The sequence below is a fragment of the Delphinus delphis genome, chromosome 14 (assembly GCF_949987515.2).
Source record: "Delphinus delphis chromosome 14, mDelDel1.2, whole genome shotgun sequence".
Lineage (NCBI taxonomy): Eukaryota > Metazoa > Chordata > Mammalia > Artiodactyla > Delphinidae > Delphinus > Delphinus delphis.
Window position 1 is genome coordinate 76972193 of NC_082696.1, and position 20554 is coordinate 76992746.

Consider the following 20554-nt stretch of genomic DNA (forward strand, 5'->3'; position numbering starts at 1 on the left):
CACTATCATTATTCTGAATTCTTTTTCTGGAAGGTTACTATCTCCACTTTATTTAGTTGTTTTTCTGGGGTTTTATCCTGTTCCTTCATCTGGTACATAGCCCTCTGCCTTTTCATTTTGTCTATCTTTCTGTGAATGTAGTTTTCCTTCCACAGACTTCAGGATTGTAGTTCTTCTTGCTTGTGCTGTCCGCCCTCTGGTGGATGAGGCTATCTAAGAGGCTTGTGCAAGTTTCCCAATGGGAGGGACTGGTGGTGGGTAGAGCTTGGTGTTGCTGTCATGGGCAGAGCTCAGTAAAACTTTAATCCACTTGTCTGCTGAGGAGTGGGGCTGGGTTCCCTCCCTGTTGGTTGTTTTGCCTGAGGCGACCCAACACTGGAGCCTATCGGGGCTCTTTGGTAGGGCTAATGGTGGACTCTGGGAGGGCTCACACCAAGGAGTACTTCCCAGAATTTCTGCTGCCAGTGTCCTTGTCCTCACGGTGAGACACAGCCACCCCCCACCTCTGCAGGATACCCTCCAACACTAGCAGGTAGGTCTAGTTCAGTCTCCTATGGGGTCACTGCTCCTTCCCCTGGGTCCCGATGTGTGCCCTCCAAGAGTGGAGTCTCTGTTTCCCCCAGTCCTGTCGAAGTACTGCAATCAAATCCCCCTAGCCTTCAAAGTCTGAATCTCTAGGAATTCCTCCTCCCATTGCCAGACCCCCAGGTTGAGGAGCCTGACGTGGGGCTCAGAACCTTCACTTCAGTGGGTGGACTTCTGTGGTGTAATTGTTCTCCAATTTGTGAGTCACCCACCCAGCAGTTATGGGATTTGATTTTATTGTGATTGCCCCTCCTACCATCTCAGTGTGGTGTCTCCTTTGGCTTTGGATGCTGGGTATATTTTTTGGTGAGTTCCAGTGTGTTCCTGTCGATGATTGTTCAACACTTAGTTGTGATTCCAGTGGTCTCGCAGGAGGGAGTGAGAGCACATCCTTCTACTCTGCCAACTTGAACCAAATCCTCCCTCCCCAGATTTTGAAAAAAATATTTATTTATTTATTTGGTTGCACTGGGTCTTAGTTGCAGCATGCAAACCCTTAGTTGTGGCATGCATGTGAGATCTAATTCCCTGACCAGGGATTGAACCCAGGCCCCCTGCATTGGGAGCACAGAGTCTTACCCACCGCACCACCAGGGAAGTCCCTATTTCCTAAGATTTTGACTGTCCTCTGTGTATGCCTGCTTTATATGGACTTAGTCTTAGGAGTACTTGCCTTAGGAAAAGTGTAGGAAAGGTAACTTTGTCTCATCAGGTATCTCTAAATTTTTTTTGTTGACTAACTTCTGAAATTCTAAAACCAATGTTCTATTAATTCTATAGTAGATAGATTGAATTCTTTGTTCAAACACAACAATTCCTGAGCCCTAAGCCTTATGAATTATAACACCTCAATGTGTATTCACCCACTCTCCTTTTCTCTGTGCAAGTCTTGATAGGGGAGTGAGCACACCGAGGTTGCTATCAGAATACATGCAGGCCTTCTTAAGAAGCAGGTTTATTCAACAGAATTAGCTCTAGTCAGGATTTGACTAACCAAAAAATGTGCTAAGTAAATTTGTGTTAGCAAGTAACCTAAAACTGCCTGTTTTTTTTCTATAAGGCTAAAAATATCTGTTTAACAAAATGTTATCGGAAGTGTTTTATTTAAAACAAATATTATAGGCTAATGTAGAGTCTATTTTGTCTAATTTCCCTGAAATGTATTCTCTAATCATAAAACTGCCAACATCATCATCTACTGAATGTTATATCGATAGATAATTGGAAAACTTTCACTTCTAGTGGAGTTTAGTATCAATATTAGAATGTGTAAAAACTTCTGAGTGAGATTGTCCTGGGTTCTAATTTTAGTTCTGACACTGACCTTGGTCTATTACTTACCCTCTCAGAAATTCGATTTCTTCATCCATAAAAATAGCATAATCCTGTCTAATAATAATAGCTGTGTTGGAGAATTGTTTTGGCTCAGACGGTGAATATGAAGTAGCTGGCTGTCTTAATTTGGGTTCTCCCAGAAACAGGAATTCTAAGGCAAGAATTCCAGTGAAATAGTTTACTCGGGAAGTTCAGAGAATATGGTAGGGAAGTGGGGGAAGAATCAAATGACAAGGTGTCAACTGGCAAAGAGTACGTGGGTCAGCCAGCTACCACAAAGGACACCTAGAGCTTAATTCTGTAGGGAAAAATGATGCAAAGCACACACCTTAGAAATTTCCACCTGAGGGGTGAGGGAGTTGGGATATTAATACACCAACTTCTGGGAGGTCAGTGGTTGAGGGCTTCTCTCTGGGGTATTAATTCCTTAGTGCTATACTCTGCTCCTGAACAACAACCCTGAGGGATGCATACACCATGCCAGTGGTTGGAATCTCACCAGAGCATACTGAAAATTCCTCAGGAATGTGGGGTGGGCACTGATACAGCTTCTTCACTAGTACAATGTTTTCCCAGGCTTCAATAAAAGATAGGTATGAAAATAAAAAATAAAACGGACCTCTTACTAGAAGATATTGTTATTGAATACTATACCCTTCCCTTTATAACATACTCTCTTTTCTGAATTAGTCAGCTTAAGGCTAAGCTGCTGTACGAAAAAAAAAAAAGATCCCAAACACAGTGGTTTGAAGAATGGAGATGTTTCCTTCTTATGTATTAGTCCAGGGTTCTGTGGGACAGATTCGCGGGCCTCCCATTCGGGGAAGCACGTTCCTTTTATCTTGCTGCTCCATAGTAGGAGCTGGAGGAGACATGAGGGTAATGTCTTTGTTTACATGGTCAAAGCAGAAAGTGCCATTTCTAGCTTCCAGCCAGTGGGAAGGGGAAAAGAGAGGGGAGGAGCGTTTGCCCATTGTCTTAGGCCCAGCCAGCCCCAGAAGTAGCATCCACATCCCTGCTCCCATGAAGGGAGCTTGGTCACGAGGCCGTGCCTATGGCAGGGGAGCCTGGGAACGCCGGCCAGCTGGGTGAGCAGCGTCCAGCTCCAGGTCGGTTACTATGGGAAAAGGGAGAAGGGGTTTCTGTGCACAAGCGACACTCTTTGCCACCTCTCAGTAGCATAGCATCTATTTTAGGCTTGACTAAGCTTCTTGTAAATCTCAATAGCCACAGAAAGAGCACAGGATAGGAGCCTATCAACCGATCTGGTGGCGTCTTTCACTGAAACTGAGTCACAGAGCTATTCACATAGTAATGACGGGCTTGGACTTCACCGCATCTTTTCTTTTCACCACATCTTCTTCACCTAGCCATACACTTACCTAGAACTTTTCCTGCTCTCACCCATAATTTTGCACATTTGTATATTTCCAGTGTCTTGATTTGAGTTGAGGCTTACCTAATTGATCTGAGCAGAGGGATGTGCAATCAGCACGACTGACATCCCAGCATCAGTTCTGAATAAATTCCTAGAGCAGGGGTGGGGGAAACCATCTTTCACCATCCAATCACCATGCAGCTTTCTGGTGTGCATGTGACCTGTGGCAAGGTTCTTCAGCTACTGCTTGCCTGGCACTCCACTGGAGATGGAGAGAGGAGGAACATGGAGCATGGGGGCGGGAGGGGAGGTTGCATTAGGGGCACCGTGGAAAAAGCAGGTTCTTGACCCTTGGCCTCTGGGTGGGACTGTTGGGGGGTCAAAGGGGTGGGGTCTTAGCTTGCTGGAAAGGACTTCTGTGACTCTTTATCTGGTATGAGATGTGGAAGGGGACAGCTGGAGGGGGCTTCTTAAGTTATAGGTCGGTCCCCACAAACATGGGCCAGTGAATGACCCCCCTCCTTGCTGTTCTTACTGTTACCAGGCTCTTTTCCCCCCAGCAATATCTTGCACAAAGTACCACCTTGGGACTGTGGAGTAATTTTTAGTCAAGTGACTGATGAAACTATGACTTAGGCCCTGTAGTTTAGGGGAATTGATGCATGATGTAAGAAAGTGTGAGATTTTTGAAATTTGACCGTATAAAACTTGAGGATCTCATAGATATATTTCAATCACCTGCATAATTTCTATCCTTATAATCATGAATATTTGAGAATTGGCTAATCTTTATGTTATGTATGCAGTGTACTCTTTGTCTAATGATTATCTATCTGCATCTCTGATTAACCAGACCCTTTCCAAAAAAGTTTCTCTTCCTCACACGCTCGCATTAAAGAGGAATGTTTATGATTCTTTGACCTAATTCTGTGTTGTGTTGATTTAATTACAACTGTGTGCATTCTAGTTATGCTATCTATCACATCAGCTAGATGAAATATCTTGAAGGGAGGGACAAACTTAAAACTTTTTGTTCCTAGGAACAAGTCCTTTTTTTTTTTTATAACACCTTTATTGGAGTATAATTGCTTTACAATGTTGTGTTAGTTTCTGCTGTATAACAAAATGAATCAGCTATACATATGGATATATCCCCATATCTCCTCCCTCTTGCGTCTCCCTCCCACCCTCCCTATCCCATCCCTCTAGGTGGTCACAGAGCACTGAGCTGATCTCCCCCGTGTGATGCGGCTGCTTCCCACTAGCTATCTATTTTACATTTGGTAGTGTATATATGCCAATGCTACTCTCTCACTTCGTCCCAGCTTACCCCTTCCCCTCCCTGTGTCCTCAAGTCCATTCTCTATGTCTGCATCTTTATTCCTGTCCTGCCCCTAGATTCGTCAGAACCTTTTTTTTTTTTTTAGGTTCCATATATATATGTTAGCATATGGTATTTGTTTTTCTTTTTCTGACTTATTTCACTCTGTATAACAGACTCTAGGTCCATCCACCTCACCACAAATAACTCAATTTCATTTCTTTTTATGGCTGAGTAATATTCCATTGTATAAATGTACCACATCTTCTTTATCCACTCATCTGTCAATGGACCCTTAGGTTGCTTCCACGTCCTGGCTATTGTAAATAGTGCTGCAGTGAACACTGTGGTAGATGACTCTTTTTGAATTATGGTTTTCTCAGGGTATATGCCCAGTAGTGGGATTGCTGGGTCGTATGGTAGGTCTATTTTTAGTTTTTTAAGCAACCTCCATACTGTTCTCCATAGTGGCTGTAACAACTTACATTCCCACCAACAGTGCAAGAGGGTTCCCTTTTCTCCACACAGTCTCCAGCATTTATTGTTTGTAGATTTTTTTGATGTTGGCCATTCTGACCCGTGTGAGGTGATACCTCATTGTAGTTTTGATTTGCATTTCTCTAATGATTAGTGATGTTGAGCATCCTTTCATGTGTTTGTTGGCAATCTGTATATCTTCTTTGGAGAAATATCTGTTTAGATCTTCTGCCCATTTTTGGATTGGGTTGTTTTTTTTTGATATTGAGCTGCACGAGCTGCTTGTATATTTTGGAGATTAATCCTTTGTCAGTTGCTTCGTTTGCCCATAGGAACAAGTCTTGCTCCTTGTTGATACTCAATGAGTGTGTGTTGTTAATGTTGTTATAGTTTATAAAGCTGAATGCCTTCTCCTTTACTTCATTTCTTAAGCCCTTTTTCATACATATGCGGCGTCTAAAGGTATTTTACAGAACTACCCAGATTTCCATGCACTTTTCTTTTGTTAAGTCCCATCTGATCCGGATATGCAATATGGAGCCGCATTTCTGGGAATATTCAGTGTGCAACACAAAGTCCTAGGAAGTTCCTTTGGAAATCCAGGGATTTAGGGTTTGGAGGGAGTAGTTTGAGTTGATGAATTAATAGAAACTCTTCTAAATTTGTCCAACTCAACCTTCTACTCCTTTCTAAATAATTTATTGAGGGTATAGGATTCCTCCCACCCCCACCCCCACCCCCAATGAGATATGGCCTCACATACTTTGCTACTCTTTGAAGCCCAGTTGTTCTCCAATAGTTCATTCCTAACATTTCAAACAAGTTTCAGATGTTTTCCTTAGGTTTATTAATCATAGAGGCATTATAAAACCTCTCCAGACAAACTCCGCCTGGCCTCTTCTTATTTGGTCCTTCCGTAACTCTGATTACTCAGCATTTGTATACTTTTCTGGTTATGTTTGGAAACTTGCACATTGGTAGAGAGAACTTTTTTTAGTTAGGGTTATCCTAACTCAACTAGAGTAACAATATGCCTGAGATGCAATTGTTGCCACTGCCTGGCACTAAATAGAATACACAGAAAATTGAATCCATTAAAATGTGAAACATCACAAGCTTTGGGGACCTTTCAATAAAACCTGCTCAATTTTGGAAAACCATTTAATGCCACTCTAAAACATTAAAACTTGTAATTTAGGTATGAGATACTTAAATGAGTAAGCCCTAAGTGGAAACCTGATATAAAATAGTTTTTGTTGTTTATCCATTCTAAATGTAATAGTTTGCATCTACCAACCCCAAACTTCCAGTTCGTCCCTCTCCCTTGCCTGCTGCCCCTTGGCAACCATAAATCTGTTCTCTATGACTGTGAGTCTGTGTAGCACAGGGAACTATATCCAGTCTCCTGGGATAAACCATACTGGAAAAGAATATAAAAAAAGAATGTGTATATGTGTATAACTGAGTCACTTTGCTGTACAGCAGAAATTAGCACAACATTGTAAATCAACTATATTTCAATTAAAAAAAAAAAAAGAAAGGGACTCTCCTGGTGGCACAGTGGTTAAGAATACGCCTGCCAAAGCAGGGGACACAGATTCAAACCCTGGTCAGGGAAGATCCCACATACCGCAACTAAGCCCGTGCACCACAACTACTGAGCCTGTGCTCTAGAGCCCTCGAGCCACAACTACTGAGCCTGCGTGCCACAACTACCGAAGCCTGCGTACCTACAGCCCATGCTCTGCAACAAGAGAAGCCATTGCAATGAGAAACCCACACACCCAAACGAAGAGTAGCCCCCTCTTGCTGCAACTAGAGAAAGCCTGCATGCAGCAACAAAGACCCAACGCAGCCAAAAATAAATAAAATAAAAAATAAATAAATTTATAAAAGAAGAAAAAGAAAAAAATATTTTTTGGCTCGTCAAAGATAAAATCACAGAACCATAGACTATTTAGAATAGGATTTAGTTCTAAAATCAGTTGAACCTTGACCTCTGAAGATCTAATGGTTCTGACAGGGTATCTGCCAAAGGCATATGTTTATGTGGCTTATTAAGTCTATGTAAAGCCTCTTAATTTTGAACGACATTATGTACTTCTCTCACTATGGGCAGAACATGGCTGAGAATGGATACCTTCTGCATGTTAGTTATTTTATCTTGCAAGTATTAAACCAATACATTTTATTTCCACCTCTTCCCTGAAATTGTTTTTCATTCACAGTCTTCTATTTCTAAAGCTGAGTCTTGAGGCTTATGAGAGGCTGGCACTGGACTTCTTTAGTAAGACAATAGGGTTGAGAGCAAGGCTTTTTGGAGTTGAGAGTTTTTCCCAGTCTCCTTTAGCTTTGATTTAACTTACCAAAGGGAAAGTCTGGAAAACTTGGGTCACAGAGTTTTCCCATAGTGCAGAGGAGGTAACTCTCCCCTGTGGCATCTGAGCCATATCCCTCCCTGAGCTTTCCTGGAAGAGGAGGAGCTGTGTTAAATAGATGCGTGGGAGGCTCTTTCCATTTATCATCTGAAAGAGATTGCATTTTGGGCTAACATGGGACTCAACCGCATCAGACTGAACTTGGCTGTGCAATGTGGCTAGTGGGACACTCAAAGTTTAGCTTTTCCAAAGACCCCTCCCCCACCCCATGTTGTATAAATAAGTCTAAGGAGTTCTTGAAACTCTGGAAGGGGAATCTGCAAATCAGCTAAGTTGGGAACTGGTGAGCCTGTCCTATGTCCCAGTTTGAGACTGTCTTAGTTTACCCCAGTTGTTCCCGTGTAATTATAATCAACCTTCATTTCACTCTCATGAGTGTCTCAATTTGGTTGATCAATTTTATTGTCAGCCCAGCCGTGGTGCCTGCTGAGATGGGAGCGGCTCTGAAGCAGAGGCAGGAGGAGGACTGTTGGGCCAGATGTAGGAAATGTCATAGATGTGGGGAGCTCTACAGCACTGCTGAGAGCTGAGCTGGAGATCCATCAGCCAGGGAATGCTACCAAGTCAGCTACGAGACCAGATCAAGGATGATTCCAGCAAGGGAGTTGAGTCATGAATGCCGGCGAGGCAAGCAGAAACCAGGTGGACCTGGACATCAGGGGTAAGACTGGAGAACTTGAATGGTTATCTGTCCACACATAAACCATAGCCCTCCCCCATATACCCCAACACACCTTGTAGAGCTGAGGTATGTGTGTGTACGTGCATGTGCACTGGTACACACGGATGGGGTGGAAGGCTAAAAGTCTGCCCTTCTTTCCTAGATAGGTCAGAACATTACCTAAAGGGACTGTTTCAGTTACTGAATGGAGTTAAGTTTTAAATAGTCTTGAAGAAAGTTTAATTCCTTACCCTCTAACCAGCGGATAGAGGCTTGTGAGGAAGCTCAGAACAGTTTCAGTCAAAGTAAAGGTGTTACATTTCCTTTGCATATCTTGAGTTGCAGTATGCCAGTAAATTTGTGACCCCACTAAATGTATATAAGTGCAGTCTAACTACTGATTAAACTAATGACCAGTGGAGTTAGTCTATCTGGGTCCAAATCCCAGTTCTGCCAATTACAAGCTTTATGATCTTATTCGAGTCACTTAATTTCACTATGTTTTTATTTTTCCAAGTGTAAAATAGGGATAATAATAGTGCCTAACTCTCGGTGGTTTTCTGAGAACTAAGTGAGATGTATGTACTGGGTACATAATACATGCTCAGTGAATGTCAGCTATTGTTATTAGTATTCTGGTAGTCACAGTGATCTATTTCGCAAGTTGTATAACTTCTAAGTGCCTACATTTGCATCAATCCTACCTCAACTGATAAGATTCAAACTCCTTAAGGCCTTAGAGGTTTTTTTGTTTTTTGGGGTTTTTTTTGCCGTACGCGGGCCTCTCACTGCTGTGGCCTCTCCCGTTGCAGAGCACAGGCTCCGGACGCACAGGCTCAGCGGCCATGGCTCACGGGCCCAGCCGCTCTGCAGCATGTGGGATCTTCCTGGACTGGGGCACAAACCTGTGTCCCCTGCATCCGCAGGCGGACTCTCAACCACTGCGCCAACAGGGAAGCCTGGCCTTAAAGTTTCTTTTATCTGTACACCTTCCAGCATGTGTTCAGTGCTCCATGTACCAGGAGTTATCAATGGATGTCCCTTCAGCTGTTGACCGTAGAAGGCTTAGGTGTTCATAACACAGGACAAGTCATTTTTGATTCTCTTTCTCACCTTCGATATCTAATCTTTCAGTAAATACTACATTTTCTGCTTCCAAAGCACCCTTTAATCCATCTACTTCTCTTCATTTCCATCGCAACCTCTCTATTTCAAGCCACTGTGATCTTTCACCCAGATTCCTGCAATAGTCTTCTCATCTGTATCCTCTTTTCCATTTTCAGTTCTCTCAATCTATTTTTTTTTTTACAGTGAATGGAGTATATATAAGTCAGATCACACCATACCCCTGCTTAAAATACTTTAAGGAAGGGATTTCCAACCCCCGGGCCACAGACCGGTAGCAGTCCGCATGGTGTTAAGAACCGGGCCGCACAGCAGGAGGTCAGCAGCGGGCAGGCAAGAGAAGCTTCATCTGCCGGTTCCCATGGCTTCCCATCGCTCCCATTACCGCCTGAACCAACCTCAACCCCTGTGGAAAAATTGTCTTCCATGAAACCGGTCCCTGGTGCCGAAAAGGTGGTTGGGGACCTCTGCTTTAAGGGCTGTCCTTGTCTTAGGATACAATCCAACTTTTCTTTTTTTAACCATAACCTATAAAGCCCTAAGTTAGGACCCATAAATTCAAACTCCCGTGGAGGCCAAATCAGCAACATAAATGAATGAAAAAGGCTGGCTTTGGGACAGTGGTGAACTTGAGATCACAGGCCTCGTCTCAAGGGGTGGATCTAGCTGATTGTTGCCATGTAAGAATACAGGCCCACTGCTGACAAATCTTTTGAATTTTCTTGAAAATTCAGAAATTATTGTGTGATATCTCCTTATTTTCAACTTCTGGCAACTAATTTAAAAACACACACATACAGGAATCTAAAAAAACCAAACTCATAAAACAGAGATCAGATCTGTGGTTGCCAGAGGTAGGGGGTGGGGGAATTTGGTGAATGGGGTCAAAAGGTACAAACTTCCAGTTATAAGATAAATAATTCCTGGGGATTTAATGTACAACATGGTGGTTATAGTTAATAATACTGTATTGTATATTTGAAAGTTGTGAAGAGAGTAGATCTTAAAAGTTCTCATCACAAGGAAAAAAATTTGTAACTATGTGAGGTGATAGATGTTAACTAGACTAATGTGATTGTTTCACAATATACACAAATATCCAATCACTATTTCGTACACCTTAAACTTGTACAATGTTGTATGTCAATTATATCCCAATAAAACTGGAAAACACACACACACACACACACACACACACACACACACACACACACACACACACACAGAGCTGTAAACCAGATCCAGGCCCGAGACCTCTGTTCTACATGACTGGACTCAACGTAGCTTTCTGAACTTCTCTCTCCTATGCTCTGCCATTGCCTTCTTTATGTTTCCTGAAGGTTCTGTGCTCTGTTCCACATCAGAGCCTTTGGACAGGGATTACTCCTCTTCTCTACAGTTTGCATAGCCTTCTTGCCCTTCAGGTCTCAGGTTAAAACGGCAGCACCTCAAATAGGCCTTCTCTTACAAGAGTCCCTAATTTAGCTCAGGTTACCTAGAAGGCAGGACCTGAGACAAGGATTATGTACTAAGCTTTACTTGCTAGGTGTCATCCCAGGGCAGTGAGACTAACTGAAGAGAGGACAGAGGAAGGATGGGAAGCGGTGCAAGGTGGAGCGTCACAGAGCTGGTCACGGCTCCCTGATGAGCCACATGGAGCTGTGGCTGGGCCCAGGGGTGGCCTGTATGGATGGACATTTGCTTTTGTTAGATAGTCTGTGGGATTACCAGTCTGGGGCTTCTTATGATGAAATCTTGGATTGGGGATTCTCAAACAATGTGAGTGGTGTACCTTTGGTCATCAGACCTACTGAAACCTGGTTTATGGTAATGAATTCTCAGCATAGGCTATTTTTTCTTTTTTCCTCATCCAGCCCAGGCCAAGATGGTTAAGCTACATTCTTATTTTCCTATGCCTGTGCTTTTTTTTTAAGTTCAAGTGTCCTAGTTTTATTTAGGGGTCTCACTTCCAGATCCTAATCTCTGGGATCTGAGGCTTCATATCCTGTTTCAGTAAAAAAAAGATCTATTGGTTTTTGAGACTAATACCCGCCCCCCCTCAAGCCCCAAGGATCTCATTGTCAGTTTATGTTCCCTGCTCTTGTTTTCATTTCCCTCTTTGTTTTGGGCCCTTAATGGTTTCCTACAGTTTCTTTCAGGTTCAGCTGGTTTTCAAAAAGAATGTTAGTGATATTTTAGCTAGCATTTCTAGGTGTTTTGCTGGAGGAGAATTTCAGGATTTTTGGACTATACTCTAATATTTTTAAAAACAGAATTCACACACTTGAAATCACGCATTTGTTGATTTGATTTTTGTCTCTCTCCCCCAAGAGATAGTGTGTTCTTCAAGGGCAGGAACCTTGCCTAAGTTCTGTGCCACACATAGTGTTTGGTACATAATAGGCATACATGATATATTTGGAGAAATGAATCTTGATAATGTTAATATGGAATTGGGGATGTAACTGTTCTCTGAGCTCCAGAGGATAGTGCCTCTGTTTTACTCAACTTTGTCTTTCCAGGGAATTTAATACAGTTTCAGGAATAGGGAGGATGTTTTCTATAAGTATTTGGTGGTTAACTTATGGTTATTTATAGAAAAAAGAATTGTAAAAATAAGCAACTTCTTTATGTTTGGTTATTATAGGAATGTTAAGATGGATATTTACAGTTTTATTTTTCAGACTTTCCCCTGACCTCTGAAGCTATAAGTAATTTCTCCTCCATGTATTTCTTATAGCCCTCCTTGCTTTGCCCATCTTGTTGCGTATCTGCCTCATCTTCATTACCAGACTCTAAGCTCTTGAGGTCAGTTACTTCTGTATTCCTGTCTTTAATCCTCTAGTGCTTGCTGGGTTTTTCAGCCTTGGCACTGTTGACACTCTGACTGGATAATTCTTTGTTTTGGACAGCTGTCCTGTGCATTGTAGGATATTTCACAGCATCCTTGGCTTCTACCCACTGGATGCCAGTAGCATTCCTCCACTGTGACAACCAAAGATGTCCCCAGATGCTGCCAATCGTCCCTGGGGCACAGAAATGCTCTCAGTTGAGACCCATCACTTTAGAGCCTCACACAGAGAAAATGCTCCCCATTTGTTTATTACGTAAACTTCTACAGCAAATTCTGATTGAATTCCACAAGGCAAATGTAGAATTCACATTTTCTTGAGGAAACTGGTCTCGTGTTGGACCACCCTTCTTGTCTGCAGGTCTGAACGGGCACTGAGATGAGCTGTGCTCCTGTCACCACTCACTGTCAGCTCCCTCCTCAAAGCCTATCCTCTCATTCCGTCTACTTGTTTATAATCTGAAAACATCTGGAGGTGCAGAGTTTGGGTGTGTGGCTTAAGTCCACAGCTTCCATAACGCATGTATTCATTTTCTGACAAATGCTGTCAGTCAAATGTACATTTGAATGCACCTGCTCTACAGATGACAGGATTTCTAAGCAAATGCAGACAGAGGATTAGAATACTATTTGTTGGCATAAATGTGCAAAATTTGGCCTCGGAACTGTAACATTTTTTTTTCCTTTAGCAAAGCTACAACTAATTTAATCAGCAGTTTTTGAAAAGAAACATTCCTGCTTTCTTACTTTTACTTATTTTACACTGTTTTCAACAGTTTAGAGATATATAAAAAACTTAAGCAATAAATTATGTTTTGTTAAAAAAGCTGTTTATATTAGAAACAAAGCTTATAACAAGTAACACATTTTAGTTAACAAAATTAATTTTAGGCAAGGAAAATGATTTTAGGTAGTGAAAGTGGATGGTGAGACCTTGTTCCCTCTCATGCTCCATGCCCACTCTTAGGGCACCGGCTCACCGTTAACTTACGTAATGTGACTGACACAGCGGTGGAGGGTACAGAGTGATGGTGGGATGTGTGGATTAAATTCCATTATCTCCACTTGTCAATGGAGGAAATAGGCTCAGAGGGATTAAACCATTTAAAAAAATTGTTCACTAGTTGAGGTCAGAGCAAATTCTCCTTTTTCCCAGGGCTCTTTCTACCATGAGACATATTCAGATAGTGATATCATATTCCAGATATTGCTGGGGAAGTGCAAAAAGTGTTTCTCTGTCCCTAGTCATTTACAGTCCACAGCAGCACAATGGCTGGAAACTTTCCTCAGGTAAGCCATAAAGGTGAAAATATTTCCTCCTGGCACCATGCAGAATTTCCAGGCAGAGCCCAAACACAATCTATGGCTCAGAGGGAAAATGTCATGGGAGAAAGTTACAGAAACAAATGCAGTGTTGTAATGGTATGAAGAATTAAGACATTTGTAAGGATAATAGAGTAGAAAAAGCATGGAAAGCAAAGCAACTGTAGTTCATTTTGAAGAATCATGAAAAGATGACCTTTCTCTTTTCTTCTGAGCAAATATTAAGAGGAATTCAATTAATGAATTCCAGACCCACACCAGACAAAATCCAGCTGTTTTAGTTTGTTTAATTATTACATTATCATAAGGCAAGTTCACTGAAATCCTGAATAGTAACCAGAAAGGCAAGTCATACCAAGCACAGGTCTTCAAGTCTCCACCTCAGCAAAATATTGGAAAACCACCAATGAACAATCTAATCCTCTGTCTGCATTTGCTTAGAAATCCTGATTTTTTTAAAAAAAAATTTATGGAGTACAGTTGATTTGCAATATGTTAGTTTCAGGTGTTCAGCAAAGTCAATCAGTTATACATATACATATATCCACTCTTTTTTTTTTAGATTCTTTTCCCATATAGGCCATTACAGAGTACTGAGTAGAGTTCCCTGTGCTATACAGTAGGTTCTTATTAGTTATCTATTTTATATATAGTAGTGTATGTCAACCCCAATCTCCCAATTTATCCCTCTCCCCACAAAAAATGATTTTAAGTAATCTTACTTTCCTACTATGAAAACAAAACATCAATTAAAAATTTAGAAAACGCAGGAAAAGATAACCATTGTAATTGTTGTCATTCATGTAGTTCAGATATAAATATACATATACATATATAAATATATATGTATGTATTTCTGTAGAAATACATATGCATGGTATGGGATGAAATATTTATATCTATATCATATCTATTTTCTATATATCTATCACCATGTGATAATACAATAATTCATTAATGCTATTTTATTACCTGCTGTTTTCACTTAACATTCAGGGAACTTCTTTCTGATTAATTAAATAATTAAACATTCTTCTGCAATGTTACTTTTATGGCTAAAAAGTCAACAGGGAACGTATAATTAAGGTGTGGAAGTCAGTTTGCTTTAAAAAACTACTGCTTTGGGCTTCCCTGGTGGCGCAGTGGTTGAGAGTCCGCCTGCCGATGCAGGGGACACGGGTTCATGCCCCGGTCCGGGAAGATCCCACATGCCACGGAGCAGCTGTGCCCGTGAGCCATGGCCGCTGAGTCTGCGCATCCAGAGCCTGTGCTCCGCAACGGGAGAGGCCACAGCAGTGAGAGGCCCGCGTACCGCAAAAAAAAACAAAAAAACAAAAAACTACTGCTTTGTGATTTTCATTTACTTTTTTATTGTCTCACTCTACCTGATTCTGATTTCTACATTCTGTAGATTCAGATGTTTATATTATTACTTAACACTAGCCTTTTTAAGAACTTTCTTCATCATTTCATCATATGGTTGATTTCCTCACAGTCCTCAAGGTAGGGACTAAAAGGAAAGCTTTGAGGTACAACATTTTTAGATATTTCATCATTTCAAAACACTTTCCTGTCCCTGATTATTTGTTCCAGCTCTCCCAGGTGAATTATTACCACATTTTCAGATGAAAGGGGTAAAGAAATGCAAATATTAAGCATATGAAGACCTGCTCAGCTATAAAATGGATTATCAAATTCAAATATTTCTGAGCATTGCTCACCCTGAATTTTTCACCGAGTCTTTCACCCTTGTAACGACATTTCCTGTTAGTAACCACCTCTGCTGGCCTACAGCTTTCTTGACAGTTTTCCTTTTCATTATCAGATAGGCAGATCAGTATGTTGATGAGTTTTGTTGATGAAAGCAAGAATTGAACCTGTTTCCCCTGTGGTTTAAGGACTAATTTGCCTAAGGTGGGCCTTTTTAGTTTCCTTACTTTTTTTTCTCTTTAAACTTTTGATCTCAGTTGCTAATAGTGTGTTATTAATATTAATCCAGTTGTCTTCTTAATTAGCTCATGACATCAGGGGAATTCCATGTGTCTTCCACGTAAAGACTCAGTTAGATCCGAAGAGTTCAGTTCATACAGATATTTCAAGATGACTGTCATATTAATAATGAAGATAATATTAATAATGAAGACAATAACTAATATTTATTATCTACTTATGTGTCCAATAGTAAGCACTGTTTTGAAGATATTTTATTATGGAAGACTTACAACCTGCGTGAAAGTAGAGAGAGCACTGTAATGATTACCCGTTACCCAGCTTCAGTAACTGTCAACTTCTGGCCAATCTTGTTTCATTGTTCTCTCGCCCACTTCTCTTCCTCTCTCACACCACAGTGTTTTGCAGTAAATTCCAGATATCGTTTTATTTTATCTGTATATATTTCAGAAGATAAGAACTCTCAGGAAGTGTATACTCAAATGTATTTTTAATTTTTAAACTTTCTGTTAAATTATTACGTAAGACAGAAAAATACATAAATCGTACGGGCGCAACTTGGTTAGTTTTTGCAGACTGAACCCATTGGTATACCTAGAACATCTCCGGTGCCACAGAAGCCCCCGTTGTTCTCATTTCCAGTTGCGCCCCCACATCCCAAGGGTAACTACTATCCCGACTTCCGGCACCCTAGATTAGTTTTGCCTGTTTTTGAAGTCGGTATGTATGGAATCATACAGTGTACTGTTTTGGGTCTGGCTCCTTTCATTTAGTCTGAGAGATTTATCCGCATTTTTGCACGTCTGTCCTCATTGCTGTATAGCACACCATTGTCTGACTGACCACAGTGTAGCGATTCAATTGCAGAAAGCATTTAGAGCGGGGGTCCCCAGCCCCCAGGCCACGGACAGCTACCGGGCGAACGAGCCACTCCCCATCACGCGCTCCTCATCGCTCGCGTTACCGCCTGAACCAGCCCCCCACACCCCGTCCGTGGAAAAATTGTCTTCCGAGAAACTGGTCCCTCGTGCCAAAAAAGGATGGGGACCGCTGATTTAGAGAGTTTCTAGTGTTTGGCTATTATGAATAATCTTAACTTCCTTTATTAATCGTATAGAAGAGGTAAAGGCGGGTTGGGTGAAATAAAGTAATTTGCTAAGTTCATACAGGTAATAAGTAATGGAGTCTGAATTCAAACTAGCTTTGCCTAACTTCAGACTCAGAGGTCTTAACCACTGTGCTTTCAAGGCAGCGCTTTTCAGAATTAACTATAATTATCTGCATAGTGTGTATATACAAATCCATACGTTTGTGGGGAAAAGTACATTATTCTGCACGGCTCTGTGCCCAATCACTGGTTTTCCAATTCTGTGTCTACTTCTTGGAGAGTAAATGTCTCACTCCATTTAAAAACATTGTTAAAAGTCATCCATGGCTATTAAGATTTAGAGTATTGAGCAAGAGGAGAGATGACTTTAGAATAGGAAAGGAAGCAGGAAATACACTCAGGCACATGTCATCTGACCCTTTCAAAAAATAAGATGCTTGTGAACTGTAAATGTATGCAGAATATGGTCTTATATAATAACTACCAGGGTTAAATTCTATTAACCTACTTTCAAGCACATAAACAGGGAAGTGGGGTTTTTAATAATAATAAGTTATTATTATCTTATAACTTTTAAACCTAGTCTTGCTTTTCCTTTTTCTGAAACTGTTGGGAAAATAAATAATTTAGTTAAATATTTTATGAATAAATGTAGGTGTGACACTATTTTATTTGTAAATAGGACAAAGTAGTTATTCTATTATGAATATTTGTAGATATTACAAAGTACTACTTCTTCTAAAGTTTTGTAAAATCTAAATAGAAGTATAGCTAGATTAATAGAAAGTGTAAGTATTTGCAAATTGTAAAACCTGACTATAGCAAATATATCAAACTATCATTTTGATACCAAAGAACTAGCTAATGTATATCAATCCCTCCATCCCCGTTGTTTTTTGGTTTTTGTTTTTTCTTGCTGTTGATTATGTCTTTGAGAAGTTTTGGTTGTGAATGCATAGTTCATAAACATTTTTGAATTGCTTATCAAATCATAGACCAAAATTATATTTTTAGAATGTAATTTTAGAATTTTGCTAAGCAGTGAACTCATTCATCATGCATTGTTTGTTTTAGAGAGAATACTGAATAGCTCATATCCTTTGCTTAAAAATAGATTTTTTTTTTCCTCAAAGCAATTATCTTCTTTGCAGTCCAATTTTCTCTTTTCTGGTATTCAACAAGGCTTCATTTCCAATAAGCTTTTATTTTACTACGCTGATCCTGAAATTATGCCACTTTTTTTTCTATCTGCCTCAAAGCTGTGGAGTTTTAAGTGTATGTTTTTGCTCAGAGCATATATCTTCAGGTATAGAAAAGTCTATACATTTTGACTCTCAGCAACTGTGAAGAGTAGGTTACTGTGACTAACATATGTAAGAGACAGTTAAGTGGCTAAGAACACAAATTTTTGGAACCAGACTCCCTAGTTCAAATTCTGGCTCTGTCACTTACTAACATGTGACCTTGGTCAAGTTACTTAATATCTCTGTGCTTCAGTTTTCTTGCCTGTAAAAAAACTTGGACAATAATAACACCGACCTCACTGGGTTATTGTTAGAATTAAGTGGGTTAGTACACGTCCAGCCCTTACAACTCTGCCTAGGATATAATATGTTACACAGGTATCTTTATTATTATCCAGAAATCTATTACTTTCCTTTGAAATTTAAAAATTTCAAAATAATTAATTTACAATCTAAGAATTTCTTCCTACAACTTTGAACATGCAGCTAATAATGACCCAACTCTGTCCAGAGAGCCTAGATGCATTTTCCATAAGTTTATGGATAATATGCTCTAAAGTTTTCTTCATCTTTTCTTTCATCTTTTACATGTTCATTTGCTCATTCAATCATTCCTGTTTATTGAACACTTACTATGGTGCTTGAGTATTTAGTAAGGAACAAACAGGAAACATTCTCTGCTACCTGGGTGCTTACATTCCAGTCTTAAAGCCAGCCAATGTGGAGAACAGGGCAGGTCTGGAAATTCCCCTTGTGACCTAGGCCCCCACACCCTGCTGCCCTGAGCATCGTTTTGAAGTCAATGTCTATTTTTCTCTTCACTGTATATATTAAATAACATAAACTTTAACTTAAAAATCACTATGCCTCTTTAAATGAACAATGTGGTAAATTTTGGTCTTATAAACGGATACAGACATAATGTGCCACCTCCCTTACAATTCATCTGCTTTTTTCTCACTGATAACATTAATCTATCTTCTTATTAAAAAGTTTCATCGTGACTCATTCTTGAAGTTGGGAAATTCAGCTTTAGTTGTAAGTTTATTAGACGTTCTCAGAATAATGCTCACACTTAAGATGGGGAAAAGGATGCCGCTGAACGGTAATATATTAACAACATGTGTTGAAAAATCGATTCCTTGTTGACTGTATACAAAACACAAATTTCTAATAGTTCTTAATGCACTACTTCCTCTGTGGATTATGTAGGAAATGCTTTTGTCTGAATAATCGTTCCCAGGGGGTGGGGGAAGCCTTCAAAATAAATTCACTTTATAGAGAGAGATGGAGTGTCTGTGTGTGTGTGTGTGTGTGTGTGTGTGAGAGAGAGAGAGAGAGGGGGAGGGAGCATGAGAGAATGAGAGAGAGACTGATGACTGTGGAGTACTGAGTCAGACCAGCACATATGCCTAGCCTGATTAAAGAACATAATTCGAAGGTAGCAATAGTATCTAATTACATGAAATACTTTGTATGCTGTTGCTTGTTAACACATTTTAGAAATAAACGAACAGCAACAATGAACAGCTAGTTCAAAGGTTAAAGAAAACAACGGTGGGGGACTAGGTTTTCATTAAAGAAGAAAAAATAACCCACCAAAACCTCTAATTGTCTGGATAGTTAGGGAAGAAGTAAATAACGATCACCCTCTCAATGGAATTACCTAGGCCCATAAAGGCAAAGTGGGTTATTTCCCCTCAGTCTTTTTTTTTTTTATACCTGGCTTCAGGACTTAGTAATGAAGCTCAGGTTTTTTTTTTTAGAAGTAATGAATTTACTTTATTTTATTTTTTTAACATCTTTATTGGTGTATCATTGCTTTACAATGGTGTGTTAGTTTCTGCTGTATAACAAAGCGAATCAGGTATACATATACATATATCCCCATTTCTTCTCCCTCTTCTGTCTCCCTCCCTCCCACCCTATCCCCCCCCTTCCAGGTGGTCACAAAGCACCGAGCTGATCAGAAGCTCAGGTTCTTGATGTCCCATCGCAGAAAGAATTCAGTGAGAGACAAAATGACAGGTAAGAAGTGGATTTATCTGGAGAGAAAGACACTCCACAAGGCAGAGTGTGGGCCATCCCAGAAGGTGAGAAAGGCCCTCAGTCTTCTTGACTTTGGCTAACATACTTCTCTGCTTCCTTTTGGACTGGGGACATCTATAAAATGAACTCTTACGAGGGATGAAATGATACATTCCCCAGGTCCTCTTTAGGGAAGGGGGCGCTATCGCATGTGGGTTATGAGTGGGGTGTGGGCATTTTTCAAACAATTGTCTCCCCACACCACCCCCTTTGTAATGTTTTTTAAAAAATTCTCCTAGTCCCTCTCTGAACCATGTCACAGCCCAGTCACACACGTCCACTGCCTATTAGAACCCACTTTCTAGGGACTGTGAATAGATGGTCTCTAAAAGATCCAGTAGAGTTCCAGAAGAGGCAGTTTCTTTTAAGAATGCTTTCATCTCTGTTTTCTTTTTTTGGAGTATAGTTGATAAGAATGCTTTCATCTTAATAGAAGTCTTTTTAAAAAAAATCAGCGTTGGCCCAGACCCAGAAGGACTGAGAAGAATCTGAACAAATGCAATTTTATATATGAACAGTAGTAAAGAAATTAGAGGGGGAGGATGAATGCTGTTAGTGCGGTGGGTGGGTTGAGGGGAGCTGAGACGTTTTCTCATTGGTTGAGGTGTGGGCTCATTTAACCTTGGATGTAAGTGTCATTTCTTTAAAAAGGCCACACACACCCCTTGTG

At 40.5% G+C, this 20554-nt stretch overlaps 1 protein-coding gene across 2 annotated transcripts in view; it reads left to right on the forward strand.

The window, feature by feature from the left end:
* Nucleotides 1-20554, forward strand: part of FILIP1 (filamin A interacting protein 1) — a 216171-nt gene that overhangs the window by 5388 nt on the left and 190229 nt on the right. For both annotated transcript variants that reach the window (XM_060030338.1, XM_060030336.1), the window contains exon 2: nt 19740-19824. The gene's annotated coding sequence lies outside the window, so the exon portion shown is untranslated. The remainder of the gene's footprint in view (nt 1-19739; nt 19825-20554) is intronic.